The following is a 12,271-nucleotide window of genomic DNA, read 5'->3' as shown; positions in this document are numbered from 1 at the left end:
TTTACTCTTAATATCAATCCTGATAAATAATTTAATATTTTAACTGAGCCAAGATAAAATATTTCAGCAAGGCACCTAGTCTGACCGAGTGAACTCTGCCCATTCTTTCATAAACCCTACAAACACTTTATCAGTGGTTTCACTCATTCCAAATATACCATCTCCATTGAGGATATTTACGAATGCTACCAACTCATCAGTATTTTTCTTTTGAGCTTCTATAAAATGATATACTTCTCTAAGAGATCTTGTTTGAGATCCAGCTCTTCCGCATATCATTTTCAAATTATAATAAACTGTTATTCCATTCATTATTTGAAAACCATCAAAGTTCTCTGTCCACTCAAAATCCCTTCCATAGCCAAAGAAGCCTGTTTTTATATTTAACCTCATATATGTTTTAAGAACCTTTTGTTTCATCATCATCTCCAACTGTTTGATCTGGTATTTTTCACACTCATTATGTTTTCCATTAATATACCAATCCTGTTTCATTCTCCATTCCTTTGTTTGTTTACTAATATGTATCATTTATATAATCAACCATCTTTAAATAAAAGTATATATTTTTTTACCCAATTCTATTACCTCCACTCTTTAATCTATCATTTATATACTTATAACCATAAGGGAGACTATCAATTCCATTTTCTAAAATAAACCTCTTATCATCAAAAGCTCCTAATGCTTTCTTATTTATCTCTTCTGAATATAATTGATGATTATAACTTCTTATTCCATTAACCTTTCTAAACTCTTCTTTCTTTGTTGTTAAACAGTTATAATAATTCTTAAAGTTTATTGTTTCTTTAATAACATTTTTCTTTATACCTTTTAACTTCTTCTTAGTAATTTCAATGTTATTCATAATGTATTTATAAGCATAAGCCTTAGACCTCAATCCTATAAATTCACTCATAACATTTCCATCTAATTCATCCTTAAACTTTCCAATCACCAGTTTATTTGTTTCAGAGTACAACTCACTCTTTTCATTGTATTTACTAGTGTCATAAGTATCAAAGTCCTCTTTCATGTCTGAATAAACATCATCAGTATTAATTTTCAAAATAAAACTATCTGTATCCATATACAACAATGACACATTATCCTTATACTTTGATTTTAGATTATTATAAAAGTAATCATACATCAAGGACTTTGATAAATCAAGTATTGAGGTACCAATGTAAATAGGTTTATCCATCACAACACTTTCTTTCATCAAATATATCGCACTAAAGTTTTCCGTAAAAACTTCTTCTTTCGAGAAGTTTGGTCTGTTGATTAATTTTGATGCTTGTTTCCATGTAGTAGTTAGATGAATGTTTTGTCTCTTTCTAACATTTTCCATGCTCTTGCCAAATACTGAATTATTCATTAATTTTGCGAAGTTTTTCTCAAAATCATTCTTTGATTCAATCCTGCGTTGTGTGTTAAAATCAATATATGGTTTCATCCAATGACTCTGATTAAACTTGAGAATCCTATGTATCTTTTCAACACGGAGACCCTTTGAAAGACATTGTCTCAAATTTCTTTGATGGAGAACATAATTTTTCTTGTTGTGTAGTGTTGTTAGAAGCTTCTCTGACGCTTTACCCTTTATATTAAATGATTGTTGATAATCACTTAACCACTCCTTCTTTGGAATTTCCTTTTCACAACAAAATGGCAAATCTTTGTGTCGGTCATGGAGTTCCTCTGGATATTTCAAATCAACTTCAAAATAATAACCAACTTTTTTAAAATCTAATTCAGCTTGTGTAGATATACATACATCTTGTAAAACCTTTTTGTAGTCTTTTTTTTCTACCCATTTCAAACCACCATAAGGAAGAGCCTGAGACATTGCCCAACCATACAAGTTATTCGCGTCATAAAACATCAAGTAAGAACTCTCTTTCGTTGGATCATAATTTGGAAGATATTTGTTATTTGCCTTTGCGTATCTGCTCGAGCAGACTTGTGAAATTCCACCTCTTTTTGCTTTCTCTATCATAAGGAGCATATCAACATCTGTTATAAGATCCAACTCTTGTTTTGTCATTTTCAACATCGTGCTCCAAGCCAATCCAGGAGCAGTGTAATAGTGAGCAGGATCCAATCCATATTGAGAATGACAGATTGTTCTGAAAGCCTCAAAGACATCAGCTAGAAGAAGAACATCAGTTTTCAGATAGAGATCATGATATTCACCCATGTTCTTAATTTCATAATGATTCCAGACATTTTGTGCGTGTTGATAATCAACATCTGAAATATTTGAGTTATTTAGAATGTTATAGAATGAATCCTTTTTTGGGAGTTTTGTTTCAGAGAATCTCTCAAATGAGTTCATATAGTCATAGGGATAAATTCCCTTTTGTGTTAGTAAATCTTTATCTGAAAAATACTCTGAAAGACATGGAAACTCTTTTAGATTTTTAACCAACTCAGCCAAGGATTCATTCATGAATTTAAATGTGTCAAGAAATCTAATATTAGTTATATCATAAGTTTTTTGTTTTTTTTAAATGTCATATCCTGTTTTTATAAAGATTGTTTTTGTGAATGAAATGTATTTCTGATCTGTCATTGGGATTGCTGAGATACTTCCAGAGGTCTTTGAGAGTTCCTTGATAAATAAATGAGTGTCATAATTAGCATTGTTATGAAGAAAGACGGGAATGAAAGAAGGGAGATTATAATTAATATTACAACTTTGATGAGCCGGACCTCTATATTTACCAGTGAGATGACAATGGCCTCTAACCTTTAAACCTTTTCCAATTTTTTTTTCACAAATATGGCAGACTTTGTTTTTTCTAAATTCTCTTTTTTCTTCACTCGTCAAGGACATTGGTTTATTGGTTTCTCTCATTATCTTGGTTAAATTGAATACAGTCTTTTTCTAGTCGTTTCACAAACTCCTCTGGGGTATTTGAGCCTCTATACACCTCTAACTTGTTATATTCATCACCAACGGATGATTTGATATAATAACAAAAACCACAAGGAGTATGTTTTTGATATTTATTTATATATGATTCTTTTTGGTCTGGAGAAGCAGTATCAATTTTTTCTAAAATACTTTCAAAATCAGCATATATAACAAATGGATGTTTCATCGTTTTATTTTCATCTTTGAATGAGATATTTGAGCCTTTTTTAGGCATATTGATTACCGTTGATTTATGTTCACTACAATAATTTGAATGTTTATCTAATCTTCCTTGTGTATGGAAGAAGTTAAGACAACGCTTACAAACATATTGTTGTGGATATGAGAATGTTTTTTTATTTTATTGTTGTTGTAAAAGGTTGTTGTAAAAGGTTGTTGTAAAAGGTTGTTGTAAAATATCACCCCTCCTCCCTCCGTTTGTGGTTGTATAAAGGTCAAAGGGCGTTTCCGTAGTTAGTCCATAAAACATACATGCAGGACACGATATATCTTTTTTGACAGTTATATCCTTATTATGTGTATTAGTGTAAGGCTGTGTCTTCCATTAATTGAAATACTCCATTGCACCAGTGAAAGAGAATAGATCCCCCTTTCCTTCCCATCCCCAAAAATCTCCCTTTCCTTCCCATCCCCAAAACCTCCATTTCCATATTACATCCCCTCTCGTCACTGCTGAGCCCTCGATTCCCAATCACCTCCCCTCCAATAACCGCCATTGACCATGTGCTTTGAGTCGTAGAAGAAAGGCGTGTCTCCACCTCGTCAGAGGGGAGGAGGGGCGTGCCCGCCCGTCGTCATCCAGGGCGGAGCCCGAGGGTCGCGCGACCAACCAGGGCCGAGGTGAGCACCCCGATGGGCGTGTCCAAAACGCCGGGGGCGTAATCGCTGGAGGCGCTATAAAAGGCGCAAAACGGAAGTGGTCAAGAGGAGTTGGTGAGAGATGCACTCTGAGTTGGTCTGAGTCGGTTGCCAGTAGAGGGTCTGAGTCGGTTGGTCACAAAGGGTTGGTCTTGGTGAGAGAGGTCTGAGTTGGTCTGAGTTGGTCGTCAAGAGAGTGGTGGTAAAGAGTGAGGGACCAAGAAAGAGTTGAGGGTTTAGACGAGTGGGACAAGGCCTGGCAAGGCAAGTGGAGGCGGCAGCAGCAGCGACACCCGGCAGCCGCTTGGGGCCTGGGCGGCGGTTTGGAGCAGGGCCGAAAAGGAACGGCGGCTGCTAAACGCGCCGATCGTGCTGCATGACCCCCCTTTGGACCTCCCTCTCCCTCCAGCCCTCCACATCCTGCGATTCCTGCAATTCCCCGCGTGAGTCAGTGTCTTTTGTTTGTTCTGTCCTGGGATAAGTTAAGCCTGTAGATAAGCTAGTATTTGCACTGTGTCACCTGCGTCTTATGTGTTGTAAATAAACTTAATTGCTCCTTTTTGCTTGTGTGTGTAAATAATAAACCCCATTACTTGTCTGTACGTCTTCTCGTTTTAATTCCTTTTCCTCTTTGCATTCGTCGTTTTTGTCTTTTCCCTCATTGAGCAGCTACGGTGCGATACGGCCAAAGTTCTGGGTGAATCGGGTGAGTTTTGTTAGGTCGCGGTCTTACACCACCGCTCGGTCTATAACATCTGTCCGCGACCTGTAACAATTGGTGTCGGGGAGTGAGATCGATCCGGAGCGCGCTTCACGCGCTCAAAATTATAAAGTACCGAAATTTATTTTGTTTTATAAAGTAAAACCCGAATTTTGAAATCGCGCCATGGCTGTTCAAGGCGACGGGATGCCGGTGGGAGAGATAGAGGGGTTAGAAGTAACCCAGGACTTCGGGGAAGAAAGGGAAGAGGAGAGCAATGAGGTGGTTGAGGGTGTATCAGGTGCACAAAATGGCGGCCTCGCGCACATGGTTATTGTGGCGCCAAATTTAGCCACGCCCGTGACCGTAGCAGCGCCGCCGATGGATTGGGGCCTTTTTATGATCCAAATGAAGGCCCTTATGGATGCTCAGAGTGAGCAAATAAGGGCTCAGAGTGAGTAATTGGGCATAATGGGGGGCCAAATGGGCGTAATGGGGGGCCAAATGGGGGTAATGAGGGACGAAGCGAGGGGTACTGGGGAGGAGTTAGACAAGAAATTTGGGAAGTTAGACAATAATTTTGAGGGGTTAGACAACGGGATAAAAGAAGTAAAGAATGGGTTAACGGGGGTGGAAAATAGAATGGCTGCCCAGGAGAATCAGTTAGAAGGGGTGAAAAATGGGTTAATGGGGCTAGAAAACAGGATGGAAGGCAAATTGCGGGAGATAGGGGAGCAATCCGCCCGAGAAATTAAACAAATGGGAGAGCAGATAGAGGAGGTAAAAATCGGGGTAGAAACCAAACTGGATGCTCAGAGGGATGAATTGGGACAGATGAGGGTGGCATCTACAAAAGAGATGGGGGAGATGAAGGAGGAGATACGACGGGGTGTGGGTGAGGAGGTCTCGGGGCTGCGCGAGGAGGTAAAGCGAGGCGAAAAGCGTATAGAGAAAGAGGTGAGAAATAATACGGCAAAGTTACAAGGGGGAATAGAAGATCTGACGGAGGAGGTGGAACAGCTGACAGAGGGACAAACGAAGTTAGTGGAGCAGGTTCAAAAGAACACTGCAGTACTCGGAGGGTTAAAGGCGACACAAAAAGAAATTAAAAACGAATTAATAGCGACACAGAGGCAATGTCAGATGGTACGGGAGGAACTGACAATGAGGGTGGAGGAGGTGACAGAGATAATGGAGACAAAGGACCGGCAGGTGAGGATGCACATAGAGACGGTCACGGTAGCCCTAGAGGACGAACTTGAGGAGACGCACCGAGAAATAAAAGAGGTTAAACAAAAACTAGAGGAAGTGGAAGAAGAGGTGAGTGAAATTAAGAAGGGACGGACAGAAACTAAGAGGGAGATAAAGGAGGAAGTGATGGAATATGTGCAAGGTCGGTGCTCAACTCATAATGTGGTGCTCACTAACCAAATAAAAAGTTTGCAGGTGGCAAAGGAGGTGCGGAGACGATGTACGGAGGTGAGTGGCAATGTATATGATGTGAGGAAAGCTTCAGTCGGCTTGGGGATTGGTTTGGATCCGGGTGTTCGTGAAAGGCCGTTGGTGAAGTGTGCGACAGGTCTGGTGTGCGAAAAAAGAGGTGTGCGAGAATGTCCGACCATGGGGTGTGTGAGGAAAAAGTGCACGCCGAGGAGTGGGTGTGCCGTCAAGAGTGAGTTGGTCGAAGCGCGTGTGCGAGGGGGTACATGGAAGCGCGGTGTGGTGAGTGTTACGGAGGAAGTAACGAGAGAGTGTACACCTGTGGTGAGTGTTACAGAGGATGTAACGAGAGAGTGTACACCTGTGGTGAGTGTTACAGAGGATGTAACGAGGAAGTGTACGCCTGTGGTGAGTGTTACAGAGGATGTAACGGGAGGGTGTGCGCGAGAAAGGTGTGTAACGGACGGGTGCATGAGGAAAGAGTGTGCCGTCGAGAGTAAGGGTGAGTGCGCGGTCAAGAATGGAGGTGAGAGTAGTGAGAGTGAAACGGAGCGTGAGTTGGTTATGACAGGTGAGCGAGGATGTACACCTGGAATGGAAGGATGCACACCTGGAATGGTAGAGCGTGTGTGGGAAGGCACATTTGAGTTGGTAGTGAGGCACGTGGTTGGGTGTGCGAATGAGAGCACACCTGTGATTGTCACAGAGGAAGTGACCGAGGAGGGGGCGCGAAGAGGTGTGTTGGTGAGGTGTGCGACCAACGAATGTGTGCCAAAGTGTTCGGTGGTCAGGTGTGTGACCAAGTCGGCGAGCGGAATGAGTGTACCGAGGTGTGTAAGGAAAGGTACGAGGAGAATGGGAACAGCTGCATGTATGAGCAAGAAAGGGGTAGCGTATGCTTGTAAGAATCCAGGTGAAGCGTCGACGGTAACCAGGCTAGAGGTTAGAACGACTTATAGCCGAATCAGGCCCTCGGTGCGCGTTGGGCTTCGCGTGCCGCGAGAACCAGCGGGGATCCGAGCCACGGCGGGTTCGAAAGGACCGCCGTGCGCGATCCACGCTGGGCCTCGCGTGGAACGGCCGCGTCCGGGCTCCACTAGGCGGAGCGGGCAGCTCGATAGGAAGGGTCGTCATGGCGACCACTTGCTATTGAGACGTGCCGGCAGGTCGAGATCGGGACAGTGGATGGCTCCGTGCCGAGATGGTGCGTGGGATCTCGGCCCGGGTAAGCCCCCATCCCTGCCACGAATGCGGGACGTATCCAGCCGCTGGCACAAAAGAACCCGCGTTCATGGCTCGGCTGTACGAAGCCGAGCTTTCGAAGGAAATTGCGCACCGAGAGGATGTAATAAGTAGACGGGTGATGAGGATAGTGTTTTGGCCCCGAAATTAGAAAAAAGCAAAATTTGATGATGGTATGGGTAGAATTGGCAGTAAATGGAAAATTTTTGAATTGTTGGAATCTGGACGAACAAAATTGATAGTGAGAGACCCCCGATGTGGAGGGATGGCAAATCCACCATCCCTCACAGGTGGGGCAAATGCGCAATAGTTTATGGGGTGGCTATGACAACCGAGCCAGGGAGGGCTTGGATAATTGTAGGGATCTAGCGAAGATGACATTAGGTAACGTTAAGTTTAGTTAGTGACTGATACCGGTAGTGGGGACGCAGGTAGATTAGTGTGGATTATAATGACGTGGGAGCGCAATAGTTTAAAGGGACGACTGGGAAGCGCAAGTTTCAGAGGGGAGTAGTTAGCTGAGATGATGCCGTGTGTGTGAGGATTGAACAGGTGAGAATGGAACAGGTGTGATTGCACAGGTGTGCAACTGAACAGGTGTGTGGGGCAGTGTATGAGGGAGTAGTGGTGATTGCGTGTTGTGTTGACCAAATGGTCCAGGAAGAGGAGGAGGGTGCAGGTGGCACCAGGTAGGATTGCACAGGTGTGCAACGACAGATGAATGAAAGACAGGTGTATGGAATAAATGGTATGGAGTATTGGAATGGATGGGCGTGGAGTGAGTATGGTGGAAATTGTGGAGTGGAGTGGATGGTGCGAAGGTGTGAATGGGGGAAGAGTGGACCCCCATCACGGATACCCGGGGCGGGTAGTGTAAGTGTTAGGTAGAGGGTATAGGTAAATTGTGGTTGGATATTGGCATCTGTGGTGCGAGGTGAAAGAATGGTATTTGGATGGGTGCATTAGTGTCGTGGAAATGGCTGGGCGTGTAGCCTGTTAGTGTGGGTAGTTGGTTGGGCGCTCCACCACTGTGAGGATGTCGGCCAGGTGAGGCCGCAGGTGGGCTCTGGGAGCCGTTAGTGTCAGTGGGGCCCGAGGATCCGGAGGACGGACCCGGGTAGCCCAGTGCCAGAGAGGGCACCGAGTGGGGAGAGCGCCAGAGGGCCTTCCCCAGGTAGTTAGGTTAGGGCAGGGATCAGGTAAGCTCGGAGGCAACTGCAGTGGTGGGGGTGTGCAGGTGGGTAGACCTGCTGGGAGAGTTACACGTCGCGGCCCAGAAATTGTGCGAGGGCACCGGGAGATGAATCGGGGGAGTGAGACCCCAAATTGAAAAGCACCACAGTTTGGTCAATGGGAATTGGTTTTTAGAACCCATAGTGTAAGTTGGCCAATGGATTGGCAGGGAAAGACCCCGGGTAGTGTAAAGTGTGTTAAAGTCATTTAGAAAATAGTTAGGATGAAGGATCTCCTCGCACCATCTGCATCCACTCACCTGAGGTGACAGGTACTCCACACCATGCCATGTTTTGATTATTTTTTATGATGCAAATGTTTGGATTGTGAGACGCATCATGACGTGGGTGTGACATTGTGCGTAATTCCATCTCTCCCTCCTTATGAGGATTGATGATGAATTGGTGATGGCAAATTTTGAAGTAGAGGGATTGTAGAGACGAATTTGGTATAGGGGAAATATGGGGAAGACGTGACAGTAGTGACGAATTTGTAAATGAGTAGATTTTTGTACATATGGGGTAAGGGCAAGGGTAGGGTAGGTGACAGGGGGGTGACGTACGGTAGGGACGAGCTTTCTCACTTCGCCCTCCGTACGCATTTTGCCTTGCATTGCCTTATTGATGTGTACCCTTGTGACCTTACCCCTCGCTCAATTGTCTTTCCCCTTTTGTCTCCCACATGACCTGTGCGCCGTTGGGCGCCGAGGGGAGCGTGCGTGGGTCGGCCATTGTGCGCCCGAAATTCCCAGAACCAGCTGTCTGCATCGATGCACCACATTATGGACCACATGCCTGTGGCCGAGCACCACTTATGGACCCCATGGGTTGGGGCATGGCCCCTCTGCTGGAACCGGCCATGAGGGCCCGAAATCTTGCTGGCGGACCTTGGCCACAGGGCACCGGTGCCCCACAGGTGAACCACACATAGTTGGCCCTGTGGGCCATAAATAAAGCAAATAAAAAAGGACACATTGGGCACACTTTATTGAAAATAGGCCGCCAGTAAGCAAAGCAAAATGAAAATGACAACATCTGGAAGACAAATAATAATCACCAGCAGAGGGAGCCGAAGAGCAAGAGACCACCTGCAGGGTTAGGGGTTGTTGATTTTATTTTATTGTTGAACATTGATGAACAATGGTGACTGCACCGATTGGTGCTTGGGCTTGTATTGGTGCGTTTTTGGGTGCGTTCATGGTGCGTCGATGCAGAGCAGACTGTCTCCCCCCCCCCCCCCCCCCGAAAGAACAATTACAGGTCCTGGGTTAGTTTTGTAAATAAAAATAGCGTCAATTGTAAATAATGCTTCCCACCGTCAGTGTGTAGTTTGAAGACCATTCCGCAATTCGGTTAACTGTGGGCGTAAGTCTGTTTGGCAGGGTGCAATGGAGCAGCGGGACACATTTATTATGTTTTAAAACTGTCGCACTCAGGGTCAGGTTAAAAGTAGAGGGAACTACACCTACGTGCCACACTAAGGTAAAAGTTATAGGCCCGGGACGTGCCTAAGGGGAGGAGGGTGCAGTGTTGTGGATATGAGAATGTTTTTTTAATTTTATTGTTGTTGTAAAACGTTGTTGTAAAAGGTTGTTCTAAAAGGTTGTTGTAAAATATCACCCCTCCTCCCTCCGTTTGTGGTTGTATAAAGGTCAAAGGGCGTTTCCGTAGTTAGTCCATAAAACATACATGCAGGACACGATATATCTTTTTTGACAGTTATATCCTTATTATGTGTATTAGTGTAAGGCTGTGTCTTCCATTAATTGAAATACTCCATTGCACCAGTGAAAGAGAATAGATCCCCCTTTCCTTCCCATCCCCAAAAATCTCCCTTTCCTTCCCATCCCCAAAACCTCCATTTCCATATTACATCCCCTCTCGTCACTGCTGAGCCCTCGATTCCCAATCACCTCCCCTCCAATAACCACCATTGACCATGTGCTTTGAGTCGGAGAAGAAAGGCGTGTCTCCACCTCGTCAGAGGGGAGGAGGGGCGTGCCCGCCCGTCGTCATCCAGGGCGGAGCCCGAGGGTCGCGCGACCAACCAGGGCCGAGGTGAGCACCCCGATGGGCGTGTCCAAAACGCCGGGGGCGTAATCGCTGGAGGCGCTATAAAAGGCGCAAAACGGAAGTGGTCAAGAGGAGTTGGTGAGAGATGCACTCTGAGTTGGTCTGAGTCGGTTGCCAGTAGAGGGTCTGAGTCGGTTGGTCACAAAGGGTTGGTCTTGGTGAGAGAGGTCTGAGTTGGTCTGAGTTGGTCGTCAAGAGAGTGGTGGTAAAGAGTGAGGGACCAAGAAAGAGTTGAGGGTTTAGACGAGTGGGACAAGGCCTGGCAAGGCAAGTGGAGGCGGCAGCAGCAGCGACACCCGGCAGCCACTTGGGGCCTGGGCGGCGGTTTGGAGCAGGGCCGAAAAGGAACGGCGGCTGCTAAACGCGCCGATCGTGCTGCATGACCCCCCTTTGGACCTCCCTCTCCCTCCAGCCCTCCACATCCTGCGATTCCTGCAATTCCCCGCGTGAGTCAGTGTCTTTTGTTTGTTCTGTGCTGGGATAAGTTAAGCCTGTAGATAAGCTCGTATTTGCACTGTGTCACCTGCGTCTTATGTGTTGTAAATAAACTTAATTGCTCCTTTTTGCTTGTGTGTGTAAATAATAAACCCCATTACTCGTCTGTACGTCTTCTCGTTTTAATTCCTTTTCCTCTTTGCATTCGTCGTTTTTGTCTTTTCCCTCATTGAGCAGCTACGGTGCGATACGGCCAAAGTTCTGGGTGAATCGGGTGAGTTTTGTTAGGTCGCGGTCTTACACCACCGCTCGTTCTATAACATCTGTCCGCGACCTGTAACAATATATTTTATTTGTTATTTTACATACTTGTGGTTTTATTAATTTTGAAATATCATTGATGTATATCAATTGAACACACTGAAACCCTGGTGTTGGGCTAGGGGCTAGGGTGCCAGCTTAGGATCCTAGGATCCTGGGTTCGAATCCCGGTCGATCGCTGAATTAACGCCAGGAGGGTTGACTCAGCCTGTCATCCTTCCGCGGTCGGCTAATTGAGTACCAGTTCACTGGTAATTCCCTGTTTGTCGTAAAAAGGCGACAAAAAGGGTTGGCGGCAGGAAGGGCATCCGGCCGTAAAACATTGCTTCAAAAAGGGGACCAAAAAACAACAACAACCAAGGTCCCCGAAAAAGGCCAACCCCTGCTTGCGGGGAAAAATGGCCTCTAAAGGTGGGTTTTTAAATTTTTTTTATTGATGTATGCATAATGTGAATTTTCCTCTGTATCAAAATATAGAAGATTAATATGAGTTTGTTTACAATTGTCAGTAAGCTTTAAAACCTCAATGTTGTTTGTTTCTGTTAGACCATAAACATTAACTGATAAATTATTTATCTTTTCAAATTTAGGAATATCATTTAAAGCCATCGGAAACTTTAGATCTTCCATATTTAATGTATTCTCATATTTTTCATAATGAGATACTCTTTCATCATGAAAATGTGGAGGATGTAAATGTCTCAGAATAGACCAGAGAAAACATTTAGTATCTTTATTTTTGATATTGATAACTGCTTTTTTATTTTTGATAACACAAGGTAAATCAATGTAAGAAGAAGCGTTTAGAGGATCTGATTTAAGAACATGAATATCAATAAATAGTATCTGGTCTATATTCCAACCACTTCCAGTAATAGTATGCTCAAGTTTTTGTTCTTGTCAGATCAGTTGCTCATAGACTCCTGATGTTTTAAAATCTTGATATGAAGATATAAAGTGGTTTTCAGTTATCATGTAAGCTTTTTCATTGTAATAATCACCAATGAATATATCTACTTTTGAGAC

The sequence above is a fragment of the Myxine glutinosa genome, chromosome 6 (assembly GCF_964187855.1).
Source record: "Myxine glutinosa chromosome 6, kmMyxGlut1.1, whole genome shotgun sequence".
Taxonomy (NCBI): domain Eukaryota; kingdom Metazoa; phylum Chordata; class Myxini; order Myxiniformes; family Myxinidae; genus Myxine; species Myxine glutinosa.
Note: the sequence above shows the minus strand (reverse complement) of the source record.